General features: G+C 43.2%; 1 protein-coding gene across 1 annotated transcript in view; it reads left to right on the forward strand.

The window, feature by feature from the left end:
* TSHZ2 (teashirt zinc finger homeobox 2) overlaps positions 1-10,039 on the forward strand; it is a 420,830-nt gene extending 410,791 nt beyond the window's left edge. The window contains exon 3 of the mRNA XM_063120491.1: positions 9,831-10,039. The gene's annotated coding sequence lies outside the window, so the exon portion shown is untranslated. The remainder of the gene's footprint in view (positions 1-9,830) is intronic.
* The last annotated feature ends 4,582 nt before the right edge of the window (positions 10,040-14,621 follow it).

Here is a 14,621-nt window from a genome sequence, read left to right on the forward strand (position 1 = left end):
ACTCTTCATCAGGTTAGGTGGAACCAAAAAAAAAGGCAGAGGATGTTATTTTTATCATACAGTATGCACATCCGTCCTGTAACTTCTAAGACTTTTTATGCAACAGTTTGAATGAATAGTTAATTAATAGCAAGCTAAAGAAATGGTGAACCTCAGACTGAGATGACCTCAGACTGAGCCTTGGATTATCTGGCCTTGGAAGCTGGTGTGTACCCTTCCCTGCTCCCCCTCCAGCACACTGAGGGTGGAACTCCATGTTGCACGTTACGTGTCATTCCATGATTTTTCTTTGTGACATTTTTAAAAAACAGAATGCACCCACTGCAGATTGAAGCACTGGAGGAAGGGAGGGTCTCTTTGGCCTCATCTACACCAAGCAGGATATTGAACTATGAAAGTGGCATGAAAGTGGTATATAAAAGGCAGGAGCCACACTACTGCTTTATAGCAGTATTGAAGTGCACTGACAACTGTTGGGGCCCACTGACCCATGCCATATACCACTTTCATACCACTATATCCTGCTTGGTGTAGCTCCTGCCTTTTATATACTGCTTTCATACTGCTTCCATAGTGCAATATCCTGCTTGGTGTAGATGAGGCCTTTGTCCACACAAATTCCCCCCCAAACTTCCACCGACCCTTTCCAAAAGAAAATATACTCCTCCCCCTCCAGTGGACATGAAAGCAGTGTGGAGGAGCAATTTTCAGTGGAAAAATAGCATAAAGGCAAAGTGTTAAGAAATCTTTATCCCCCTGTAGTGCCCTTGAGGTTCAAACTGTAAACTCAGGCCTTTGTTAGACCAGGCTATATCCCGGGCTGATACTCGGAATCGCCCCGTGCATCCAGATGACGCACAGGGGATCCCGAGCTCAGGCAGGGATCAACGCTGCCTGGCCCCAGGATACAGGCTACCCCTTTGGGCCTGGTTTTTCCATGGTCCCGGGCTGAGCCTGGGACCGCGGAAGGTGTGGGCTGTTTCCCCGGCCTCACCCCAGCTCCACGCAGTTACTCGCGTGTAGCCAGGAGCCGCGCATGGGGCTGAGTCCATCATGGCTAGGGTGGGGGGAGTGGGGAATCTTTTTTTTTTTAAAAGAAACCTACCTGAGTCACTTCAGCACTCGTGCGCTGCCGGCTCCTTTAAAAATAAAAAAATGGCGGATGCAACGGCTCTCTTCTTGAGCTCGTCGCATCTCGCGTGTAAACGAGGGCGAGATCTCGCGTTATTCATAACGGGAGGTCTCCCCTCCTCTCCCCCAGATTTTCCCCTAGGTCTAGCAAAGGCCTCAGTGTTTACATAAATGTGTTTCTATATGTATTTGAAGGGGAGAAAGAAATATGGAATTGTACATAAAATGTGGTTTTGTTTTGAATCCAACATGATTTTTTTTTTTTTAAAAAAAAAAACCTTCTCAAGTTTATTATAATACTGACACAAATGTTGTTTCCCCACGGAATTCATGCTGAGATGAGGGAAGGGTTCTCATTCGCCAACTTTCCTCGATGGTTTTCGTTTTGCTAAAAAAAACCATCACCATCTTTCCCCTGTGGTTCAGCAGACAAATGGAAAATGAAGAGGATCACTTAATGTGCTTCAATCTCAGACTTGATTGCATTATCAAGGGGTTAATCAAAGGCCTGGAGCAAATTGAAAGGAAGCAAAAGAAACTCCTGGATAATTTGGGTGCTTCTCTTGACTCGCTATTGTCTTATTTCAGATCCGCTGCAGGGCAGGGATTGAAGTTCCAAGACCATGCTTCTCTGTCACAAAAGGAACTTTTACATCCACCTCTGCAAGGATAGGGCCAAGTTAACTTTCATATAAACCTGTCTGAACTCTAAGATCATCCTTAGAGACCTGCCTCTGGGTGCTCCTGCCAAATGGGGTGAGTTAGGTGGATACTAAAAACAAAGCCTTTTTAGCGGTGGCACCCCAGTGGTGGAATGCCCTCCCCAGAGAGGCTCACCTGGTGCCTACATTGTTGTTGTTGTTGTTTTCAGCACCAGGTGAAGTTCTTTTTTATTTTCTCAAGCTTTTTAGTGCTTCAGTTTTATAAATTGTTTTAGTGCATTTTATTTATTTTATTTTATTTTATTTATTTATTACTTTTATATACGCCCCATAGCCGAAGCCCTCTAGGCAGTTTTAAGGTCCTTATACCGCTGCTGGGTTTTGCTATGGCTTTTCTGTTGGTTTTATTGAAGTTTTTATATAATGCTTTACTGTTTTATTGTATTTTATGTTTTGTTTTGTGAATGTCCCAGAAAGCTTTGGCTATTGGGTAGTATAAAAAGGCAATAAATAAATAAATAGGTGTATAAGCTCCTGATCCGATATGGGCATACCATACATGTCTCCCCACAGGCGAGATCTCTCTTTTTTGGAATATGACAGAAAAACATAAGGGGAAAGGAAATAGATGTCAAGAGCCTAGTGATGATAACCAGTAATTTCTACACTGTCATTCCCTATGGCAGAGGTAGGCAGGGGTTTCTGGGCCCATGGGTTGAGTTTGGGGAAGGGGGCTGTGGCTGAAGAGTGTACGTGGACGTCCTGTCATTCATTGTACAATAATCTCTCCAGCAGCCTGTGGCCTACTTGGCTTCCCGCACTTCAATTAAAGCGCAGGGAAAGACGTTGTGAGGTAATTTCTCCAGTAGGGCTTTTTCAGGTCTGGTAGCGTGAGTAGCCTGGAAGTCAGCAGAGCAATGGAGAATTGTATAATAGACAGAAGAAGAAAAACACAGACAGCACCCTTTAGCTTACAGTGACTAAGGCCTTAGCTAGACCGGGCTTTATCATGGGGCGAACCCCGGGATCATCCCTGTGCGTCCACATGACGCACAGGGGATCCCGGGATCAGGGAGGGATGATCCCTCCCTTGCCCCGGGATAGAGCCCTCCCTTTTGTGGCCCGTTGCCGCGGTTTGACCCGGCTCCACACAATTCCTCACACGGAGCTGGGAGCTGCCGCCCACTGGAGTTAGGGTGGGGGGAGCGGGAAAAGTAGTTAATTTTTTTAAAAAAACGTACCTTTAGCGCACGAGCGTTCATGCGCTCCTTCCTCTTTAAAAATAAAAAATGGCAGGAGCGCCACCTCTCTTTCTGTGGTCGTCGTGCCTCATGTGTAAACGGAGGAGGGATCTCGCGTTAATCACAACGCGAGATCGTCCCTCCTCTGTCGCAGACTATAAGGTAGGTCTAGCTAAGGCTTAAGTAAGCTCAAAACTACCACCAAAAGAAATTTAAAAATATTCATTTATTTCATTTCTATATCATCCATTAGCTGTAGCTCTCTGGGCAGTTCAGAAAAACTAAAACCATAACATACAGCATAAAATATAAAATATGGAAGCGTAAAAAAGCAAACACCACAGTATAAAAGCACAGCCAGAGTAAAACCGAGCAGCAATGCAGAGATTCAAAATATAGATTTAAAACACCAAAGCTAAAAGACTAGGATGCTAAAATAAAAAGGTCTTCAGTTGGTGCCAAAAGGAGTACAAAGTAGGTACCAGGCAAACCTCTCTAGGAAGTTCATTCCAGTCAGGGTGCCACAGCAGAAAATGCCCTGAGAATGAGGCAGAAAAATGGAAGCCTGTTTCAGGAGGGGTTTCAGGAAACTGGAGGGCAGATTTTAGCACAGTACTAGTTCCACCTCTTGCTTGGGGCCAGACACATCTCTCTCCCATCACACCTGCTGCCAAGTTTAAGTATTATACACATAAGCATTGAAGACAAGATATCTCTGGAGAAATTCCAACCTCCGAAATGGTGCCTTGAGCCTGCTCAGTGGAGTGTAAGACCGTTTCTACACCTAAGGATTATCCCAGGAAAATAGAGGGATCATCCCTGCCTGCTCCCGGGATCCCCTGTGTGTCATTTGGATGCACAGGGATGATCACGGGACGATCGCAGGAAAAAAGGCAGGTGTAGAAACAGCCTAAGTCTCCATATTGAAGTCTCCTCTAGCTTTTGAGAACTGTAATTTAGTGTCATTTTTTTCTGTTTGTTTGCTTAAAACGTTCTATGCCTATTATTTATTTGCAGGTGCTTAAGTACCTTAGGCTGCAATCCTATGCATACTTACCTGGGAATAAGTCCTATTTAACTGAATAGGATTTGTTTCTGAGTAGACACACATAGGATTGCAGTGTTAGATAACTAAAGCTTAGATAGCTTTCTTTTCATAGACTTTTACATATTTCTCCGTTTTTTTAAAAAAAATCCTAGCCCCCCTCTCCCAAAAAAAATTGTCCCGTCTTTGTGGATTCAGAATATGGCAACCCTACCCGTCAGAGAAATTCGGTAAAATTGCCCCCTCAATTTCTTTGCCCACAAATAAGGTGGAGAATTTTGAGAGGCAATTCATGCACAGCCTTTCCTTTCTGACCCCAAAGCAGGCCTGGGCAGGGGGTGGGGGCAGCAGTGGGGCCAGTTGGCATGGGCCTACGATTTTGAGGGGGCCTACTCCGAGTGTCCCTGGTAGAGGTAAAGGGGGACCCTTTGGTAAAGATTGAGTGAGTGAGCAGTACTGACTCCATTTTGAGACAGCCAAAAAGCCAAGGTGTCTTCACCCCCACATCTCCAGCAGAGATGAGACAAAAGCACATGAATGCGGCTGAGAGCAATCACAAAAGGCTAGATCAAGCGATTCAGTTCCTAATAGACTTCATAAAATGCACTTCCCAGAGGCAAAGGTGGGATTTTTTATAAATCGTTCTAGTTCATATGTATTTAGAACTGATTAAAAATACTTAATGAGCAGTTTGAAATGGGGCCTACATTTCCCATCAGGCCTGGGCCTATTACCAGCTTTGCCTGCCCCTGCCCCAAAGGTAAGAAATGCGGAACTTTGGCCTACTCTCCCCCAGGGCCGTTATTTCACAAGCGCTTCTTGGCCTGGAAAATACTCGTCTGCTGCATGGACTCAGTAGGTGTTGGGCTTTTCAGCGCCCTTGCAAATTGGCCTTCTCCTGAAGCAGCAGCAGCAGGCCTTTTCCTCTGGCAAGGTGTGTGTATCAGCGTTTAATGCTATTAATAGTCTCCCAGTATCCGATCTGTCTGTTGGTGCAGCAGTTGCACGCTCTCTCTCTCTCTCTCTCTCCCTCCCTCCCTCTGTTTCTGATGCCGGATACAAACCGCTGTGTAGAGTAATTGCCAAATGCTTACATCGACACATAAATAAGACAAATAAATTTATTTACATTATTCATATTTTCTTGCGCTTTCCTCCTCTTTTATTTATGCCTTAAACAACAGTTACAGTAAATATAACAATAAAAAAGAGTGCCTGCAGCAGGCCGGAAGATGATCAAAAAGCCCTGATATAGAGCAATTCATGTTTCTTCTTTACAATCGCTAACGAATCTTAACTTGAGCCGTGTTACGTTCCCATGTGAGTGATAAGCAATGATTTATTATGAAGTGTCATGAAATCGGAATGCCGTACAGTGAGAAATGAGTGAGTGGGAAACGCGTTCCCAGCTTCCCAGTCTCATTACTCAAAGATGCAGAGTCCCTTTTCGTAGTCTAATTTCCACTGGAGGTTTTGAGAAGCCCCCACCCACCCCCACCTGCCACTTTGCAATGGAGAACAAACTCGGGGTGAAATCCCTGACCCTGGTGTAGCCTTGCTGACTGTTGGTTGCATCAAATATCCAGGGTGAACATTAGTTTGGGCGGGGGGCTAATGAGAGTAGCCCATGCTCCTTGCATGAACAATGCAATACGTGATCCAGGGTGTCACAGATCTCAGCTTAGATGGCTTTAATATTTATTGGGTTGACTCCAAATTTAAGCTGGATCAACTGCACTGGTTTCTCACTCTGGGCTTAGCTAGACCGGGATCGTCCCGGGGTCATCCCTGTTCATGTAAATGACACACAGGGGATCCCGGGAGCAGGCAGGGATGACCCCGGGACGATCCCAGGATAAACCTTAGGTCTAGCTAAGGCCTCTTTCTCACCCCACTGCCCCTTTACTTTGCTTTACCTTCCTGCCTGCTCAACAGCTGATGAACGGCAGGTTCAGGAAAAGGAAGGAGAACCTGGCATCCGAACATCATTTGTCTTTTTTTTAAAAAAAATTGAAGGGGTAGGGAGGGAATGCAAGTGTCATTGGAGGTGCCGCAGGCCCTACATTGGGTACTCCTGGATTATATAATTTAGGAAGTTATGTTCTGTCAGGTTAGCCTAGCCTAGAACTGTGTCTTCTGACTGGCAGTGGGTCTCCAGGGTGACTGGTAGAGGACTTTCCCAGAACATGTTACCTGATCTTTTTTAAAAACTGCCAGTGCCAGGGATTGCACCAGGGGCCTTCTGCAGACCATATGGTCAACCCCTGAGCTATCGATCCTACCCAAGTCACAGAAGCCAGACCTATCAATGAGCTTCTTTAAATGAGTGTTCTATAGCACACTCTTGACTGGCCACTCACAGATGTTTCCTGGTCATTTTGACGACGCAATGATCCTACTGCACGTCTCCCGCTCCATTTCCCTCTTGAAGCAATTTTTTAAAAGGCTCAGAAAACCCAACTCTTTTTGAAAAACATTGGCATTTATCGATATTTCCTGCCGCATGCAAGATGATGTGCTATACAACACCCGCTACAGGGCGCTGTCCCATTAAACTACATTGAGGCTGTACAAGCCATGTGGTTGCTGCTCTCTTTCTGCTCTCTTCCTTGTGTAATTATAGCTCATTGCAGATGCAGAAGAGATCCCTCCCTGCTCCTGGGATCCCCTGTGCGTCATGTGGATGCACAGGGACGATCCTGAGAATCGCCCTGGGATATCACCCCGTCTAGCTATGGCTACATATTTTAATGGGGGTTAGAGTTGACAGATTCAATACAGTGTTTGGGGTGGGGCTTCTATGCCTTTAATGGTTGCATTGGAGGGTGCATTTTGTTCAAAGCAACTTGTCCCATCACAGTGACCAAAGAAACCATGACTACTGAAATTCTGACCTCATGTACACAGCTCTTAAAATGCAAGTAACCCTGCTTCATATTAAATCTGGCAAACGTGCTACAGAGATTGTCCCCAGCTGCCCCACAAGATCAAGGGAGAGCAGCCCTATATAGTTCACGAAGTTGATTGAAGTGCATCTTTCTCTTCCAATTTCATGATTAATTTCGGTGCACACTTCGAGCGTTGCAAAAGGCGGAGATTCCCACAGCAATGCCAGCTTCTTCTTCTCCAGAGAAAGGTTGACATGATGTTTCATTTAGGAAAGTTGTTAGCGATGAGCAAAGAATTTTTCATGGCAGCATAAAAAGGAAGTGAAGGAAAAATAATTTTTAAAAAGCTTTGTGGAAATGTATTAGTTTGATATACTCCTGACCTGCTTCTGACCCCTCATATAGCCTAGTAAAGGAAGGCTTTTGGCAGAGAAATGTAAGCTTACATAGATTACATTTCTTTCAATATGATACACCTTTAATAGAAATCTATATTCTAATGTACTTCTGGGCATTGGCAGTGGTGGTAGTAGTGAAGTCTCTGACACCGATTGGATAAGTGGGTGTGTTGTCACGGCATGTTCACAAACATTCTGCTGGGGGAATGAAACTGCTGGTGGAGCAGGGGGGATAGAATTTTTAAACACAGATCAGACGCTGTGATGGGAAGTAAAAGGCAAAATTTCCTGAGTAAAGCCCTCAGTGCAGTGGCTGGAAAATTAAGTAGCCACAGGCCCAAGAAGCAAAAATGTATCGTGTATGATTCTGGGCACCACATTTCCAGAAGGACACAGACAGTTTCAGAGGAGGGCAATAAAGATGATGCAGGGACTTGAGGGCACGCCCTATGAGGACAGGCTGAAGGAACTTGCGATGTTCAGTCTGGAGAAAAGACTGAGGGGAGACATGTTAACAGTGTTCAGGTACATAAATGGGTGCCACAGGAAAGATGGTCAAGAATTATTTTCCCTGGCCACAGGAATTAGGACCTGAAATAATGGGTATAAGTTACAGCTACCTAGATTCCAATTAAATATAAGGAAAAACGTCCTGACAGTAAGATCTGCACAACAGTAGAACAGTCTACCTATGGATGTTGTGGGTTCTCCATTTCTGGAGATGTTTAAGAAGAGGCTGGACAGCCACCTCTCATGGATGGTTTAACTGCTTTTCCTGTACATGACAGAAGGTGGTGTTTTTTTTAATCTAAGGATATATCTATCAGAAAAGGATCATCTTTATGAAGTAGGAAATATGAAATTGTGATTTATCTTTTGCAAATCACCACTGGTCATGGGTTTTAAAGTTAGGACCTGAAGAGAGCAATCCTATGGCCCCAAGAGCATGCCAGAGGAGGCCAGAGGATCCAGTGGGTCTCCCCTTCTAGGGCTAGAGATGGAGCTCTGACTTTGAAGCAGATCTGACTGTAGATCTCCCCTCCAGCCACCATAGAAAGCTTTGCAGCAGTTCTCTCTCCCAAGGCCATGACTCTGACCTCGGGAAGAGAGGAAATGGGTATGGTGACCATATGAAAAGGAAGACAAGGCTCCTGTGTCTTTCTCAGGTGTATATAAAATGGAATTTCAGCAGGTGTCGTTTGTATGCATGCAGCACCTGGTGAAATTCCCTCTTCATCGCAACAGTTAAAGCTGCAGGAGCCCTGCCCTCTTTTGTATCTGGTCACTCTAGGTGATCCTTTTCTGATAGATATGACTTTGGATTAAACAACAACAACAATGACTTGGAGGCAAGACTTATTTATTTATCTATTTGATGTGTTAAAGATACAGGAGCCCTGTCCCCCTTTTCCTATGATCACCCTAGAAACGGGTATGCTGGTGGTGGGAGGGGGAGAAACCATTAATCTCCTGGATCCAAAGGCTTCGTATCCTCTGTTCCTGCTAACAGCAAAGCGAGCAAAATGCTCAAATGGTTCAATTGGATTCAAAGGCCTCTCAGGGCTTCTCCACATTTAGCAAAAAATCCCACAGCCTTACCCAGGATTTGTTTTCTGGAGTCTTCATGGGTTGAATGATCGGCATGACACACATGTTCCCCACCCCTATTGTTTTTGGCAAAAACAAGTATTTTGGCAAAAACAAGCATTTTCAGGGTTTTATAAAATGATGGATTGAAAACGGCGGGAGAGGCATCGGAGGTTGATGACATCGTGAAAAGGACCGGCAGCCCAATCGTGATTGGTGAGCGACCAATCACGAGTGTGAAATAAATTGCTCATGCGGAGAAGCTTTTAGCCTTTACCCCCACCCATGGCAGAGCAAGCTAAATGTTCAAAGTAGGGCTTTGGATGAACGGAGGTCTCTGAGATCAGAGCCCTCTATTTGGGGGGGGGACACCCATAGGATTGCGGTCTGAGTCCCTTCCCTTTGATTTTCAGTCTAACTTGCCGCTAAACAGTACCCATAAACTTACTAACACATTTAAAATGTCCGAAAACATTTTCACCGGGTGCTGAAGAGACATCTAGACATAAAGGTGCCGATGTACGAAAGCAGAGAGGCTTGCCATAAATGGGGGGCTACCACATAGAAGGCCTGCTTCCCGAACACCACTTGCTTGACCTCAGCAGCCAAGGGAACCCAGAGAATGGCCTCACTAGCAGTTCTAAAGCAGGGAGTCAGCAGACCTTGAGGTACCCTTGTCCTAAGCCATAAGGCATTTAGGGTTTTATAGATGACTTGTCAATATTTACCGTTGTTCTTATCATCTCTTGAATCCCTCTGAAACCCATATATCTAAAAACATGCCAGCTCCATATATGGCTTGTGTGTGTGTGTGTGTTAAAAAAAAACAATTATTATGTTGCTGTTTGCATTGTTCTTTTTATGATTTCTAATTGCAGGACAAATGCCTTAACCCCCAGCTCTCCCATCCCGACTCGCCCACCCTGAGCCTGCCTCCTCTCATTGTGCCACTTCTGACATTGAACTTCCAACAACCCGGACTGAGAAGACTGCCAAAAGAATAATAAAAATCTCCAGCTATTCTTCTTCATCCTCACTAACAATTTGGTAATGAAGTATTGATTTCCACTCCCCCGCTTATGGACGATATTAGATTTTCATTGATAAACTGCATTGAGGGTGTCTGGTCTCCGCTGTCCCTTTTTACTGTCACTAAAACAAAGTACCACTGAAGTCGGATAATGACTGAAAACATTGATGTACTTATTTTGTCAATTTGTAACACTCGACAGGGGGGGGGGAGTATAATTCTTCATAGTTTAATGTCCAAGCGTGTTCCACAAGATGCAGTCACACTGGAAGCATTGCTTTTCATGGTAATGTCCGTTTCCTATTTATAACCCCTTTGGGATAGTTTGTCTAAAGGAAATGTTTCAACTCAGTGCAGCTATTACTGATGCACCTGCGTTGCCCAATCCAGTCATTGCACTAGGGATCAATACATCACCGTAAGTAGAAGAATTATTAAGTTAAAACAGATTCCGAGCCAAAAAAACTCGGAACAGTGTTAATCTTCCCAGCAAGTTGTTCAAATAGTTATGGTTAACCATGTTTCTGCCAAAGATTTGTTGGAAATGGATTGCTTTTCAGGCCTATTATTCACATTGTCTTTCCTTTCCTTTTTAATTTAAAAATCTCCATGGCTCTGTACTTCAAGATGTATGCAACGGAGTGACTCTTTTTTTTCCTTTTTTTTTTGCAAACAAACAAAATCAAAAAAGATTGTGTTTTTGAACATGTGTATTGAGAGCTAAAACAGTGAACAACAGTGCAAAGTCAACATCTCACTTATTGTCCAGAGAATTATTCCAGTTCCTCAGTAATGTGAAGAAGACCACCAGAAGCACTGACTCTTAGTACCCACTTTTAGGCTCATCAAAAGGAGCTAAATTGTCTTGAAAGGGGAGCACAAAGCTTTCTGTTTAAAAATGGTTGTTTTAACTTTTTTTCCCATTAAAACTTTTGAGGTCCCAATTTTAATTTGTGGAATATTCACGTTAATAATGAGATCTAATTAAGACATCCATTAAAAGCCCGTTAAAGTTAATTTAACGTAAAAATTCCAATAGAACTGTATTAGATTTTCTCCATTAAATTAACGTTATGGATTTTTAACGGATGTCTTAATTATATGTTATTATTAACAGGAATACTGTATTACACAGATTAAAATCAGGTTCTAAGTCAACTCAGAAAAGCATCCGAGACGTTTTAATGTTGAAAATTTCCCATCACCATTGCATTGTGTGTAGGGGTTAAATTCAGGGACAAGCTTCTTTTCTCCAGCTAAGCATTTTCAATATAACAATGCCAGCATATAAGAGACAATCTGTCTGTGCATTTAAAGAATCAGTTTCCTTTTCCTTAAAGGAGAAATAAGACTGTATCAAGTCATAAATTGCTACTGAAATTGTAAGGGAAATGTGGAATGGATGCTAGGCACAAAACTGAAAATATTTTTTTGTGGGGGAAGCAGAATTCGTAGAAGAATAAATACGGTACAAGGTAAGGCTAAAATAAAAACCTGGACAAATACACACAAAATAGGTCATATATGTCCAGCATTTTGAAGAAAAGAAAATGCCTTCATCAGAATCATCCGAGAAATTTTGACACGATCCCTGAATTCAACACGGAGGGGAGGAGGAAATCCCCTTCTTATTTACCTCCTAGGGAAAGTGTTGCCCTTATGCCACATATAATAGCAAATTGCTTTTTTTATGGCAAGCATAACCTAGATGGGAAAAAATATGGCGCTTGAGGGAAGGAGGGGAAAAGTAAATGAAGTTCCAGGAATGTCATTCTGAAGTAATGAGGCATGGACAGAAAATATACCCCTCACATCATCGGATTGAGATGGCAGTCGAAATAGCTTCATTGAAGTGTCAGCACTCATCCATCAATCAATCATCCACAAGGAAAAATAGCGACAGTGCAACGGGGCAGCTTTTATGGGATTTACTCATGGGCATAGGGAATAGCCGCTCAAATGTAGTTCTGACATGAAAAGCAAGGTGCTGATATTATTTTTTATGATGGGAGGATCATAAAGTGAATTGAGAACAGTGAGGTCTGTCTTTGCTTAACCTATTCAACTGGAAACAAACGGAGCTCAACTGGAAACGAACAGAGCCTTCGGATAGGTTAAGATTGAAGTATGCATGCGATGCGGCAGGCCAGTGGCCATTGATAACAAAATTCTATTACAGCCAAATCGATGCATTAGCATGGGGTTCCTGCGAAGCACTTGAATTGCACCAAGCCAAGGCTGGGATTATTAAATGAAGTTACGTAATGCGTGGTTCCGTACACGAGTTGCGGGAGGGGAGGCGGGGAGGGGAAAGCAGCCTGTTTCACTTTAGGGAAGACGTGGTCTCCATACCTAATGCAAAAGTCTCTCTCTTCCCCCACCCTTTCTATAGAAGCAACTTTTGCAGCCACAAATAGATTTTGCAAGGATTGTGGGGTCTGGTTTTGAACAGCACACCAGAGATGGGTTTATTATTGCTTAAAATTCTATGCACAGCTTATTGTGCAGAATAAAGGCCCAATGCAGTGGGAAGCTCTTATGCAAAAGTACCCATTGAAATGGATGGGGTTCACCCAAGAGCGCTAGTAACAGAGTGCTGGTGTAGTGTAGCGGCTGAGAGACTGAGCAACCAATCAGGTTCTTCACACGGCACATAGTTAAATTGTAGACTTCACTACCGCAAGATGTGGTGATGACCACCAATTTGGATGGTTATAGAAAGGGGTTAGAGAAATTCCTGGAGGAGAAGACTATCTATGGCTATTAGTCCTGATGGCTATGTGCTACCTTATCAGAGGCAGTGTGCCTGTGTATTCCCGTTGCTGCAGACATGGGCGGGAGGGTGCTGTTGCACTCATGTCCTGCTTGTGGGTTGCCTGTGGGCAGCTGGTTGGCTACTGTGTGAACAGAATGATGAGCTATGTTGACCCTTGGTCTGATCCAGCATAGCTCTTTTTATGTTCGAATGATTCCCAGGTTCAGTTATTGCTTTTGCCAATACGTAGATCACTTGTTGGCCCTCGGTGAAATTGTTCTCTTTCTGTCAGCATCAGTCACCAGATCTACAAAATGGGGACAATAATTATACCGATCTGCCTTTTAGGTTTTTGTAAAGATTACAGCAAGATAATATGTAATAAGAGCGTCATCAGACAGGTGGATTTCCATGTTTCCCTACCGTTGCTATGGCCTCCTGCTGCTGTCCCACAATAGAGATTATCTCTTTACATGGGGAGAAAAAGAGGAAGCAGAAACGACCATGTGGCCCATTTGGGGGGGGGCATTTTTATTTGCTGCTTTTCCTGCACACAGCAGGAAATGGCGTCACATTCCGTTGGGTTTAAAAAGAAAAGAAAAAAAAGATGGATTAAAGGTGGTCTATTTTGTGATGGAAAAACAAGTCGAAGGAGCAGGAGCCACAGAGGAGGAGGATTTCATCGTCTAAACGACACACGAACGTCCATAAGTGGGCGGTAGCGAGCGTGCGATAAAACACTCATCTGATGACGCTCTAAGTGCTTTGAACACTCCAAAGCACTATATAAATGCTTAACTATCATTATTTATGACTGGTGTGCTCTTGTGCAGCTCTCATTCATTTCAATGGACTGCATGCAAAACAACTTCCCGCAGGATTATGTCCTAAATATGCAAATTCCCGACATGTTTTATGATTTGACTTGATAAATTAAATCCTGTTCAGCATCAGCAGAACATTTTAACAAGAGCCTGATGAATGCACCAGATTCTGCCATTTGCAGCATGATCAATGCAGGGAGCCATTGACCTTGGGGAAAACTCTTATATAGCTTTCAGTGGGTGTGAACTTGTCTCAGCTAAAAGACTTAAATCAATCAGTGGGAACCAGATGTAAAATTCTCTGAAGTCAAGGGGGATCTTTTAAAACTTCTACAAGCTTTAGGTGTGATCTAAATGTACATTATTATTATTATTATTATTATTATTATTATTATTATTATTATTTCATAAATTAAACATTTTGGGAACATGGAGGACAGTCACAGTAGATGTTGCAGATCCTAGGGGGACCATATGAAAAGGAGGACAGGGCTCCTGTATCTTTAACAGTTGTATTGAAAAGGGAATTTCAGCAGGTGTCATTTGTATATATGGAGAACCTGATGAAATTCCCTCTTCATCACAACAGTTAAAGCTGCAGGTGCCCTGCCCTGTTTTAAATCTGGTCACTCTACTATAGCTCCTGAACTTTAACTGTGGTGATGAAGAGGGAATTTCACCAGGTTCTCCATATATACAAATGACACCTGCTGAAATTCCCTTTTCTATGCAACTGTTAAGGATACAGGAGCCCTGTCTCCCTTTCCATATGGTCACCCTAGCAGATCCTCCATAAGGAACTAGAGACTTTATGGTAAACAATGAGCAGACCCTTTTAGATATTATGGTCACCCTCTACCCTGGACATCAATATAATATTCCATGATTATAACTAGATATAGTCTGTATGTATGACATACCATTTGGCAGCCTGAGAATGTCAACTTTTTAAAAAAACAAATAAATAAATAAATCTAAGGTTCTAGTCCTGGCAATGGCAGAAAACCTGGATGATATTGTCTTAGGAATAATTAAAACCTTACTCATCTGTTCATACTTT

The sequence above is a fragment of the Elgaria multicarinata genome, chromosome 1 (genome assembly GCF_023053635.1).
Source record: "Elgaria multicarinata webbii isolate HBS135686 ecotype San Diego chromosome 1, rElgMul1.1.pri, whole genome shotgun sequence".
Taxonomy (NCBI): domain Eukaryota; kingdom Metazoa; phylum Chordata; class Lepidosauria; order Squamata; family Anguidae; genus Elgaria; species Elgaria multicarinata.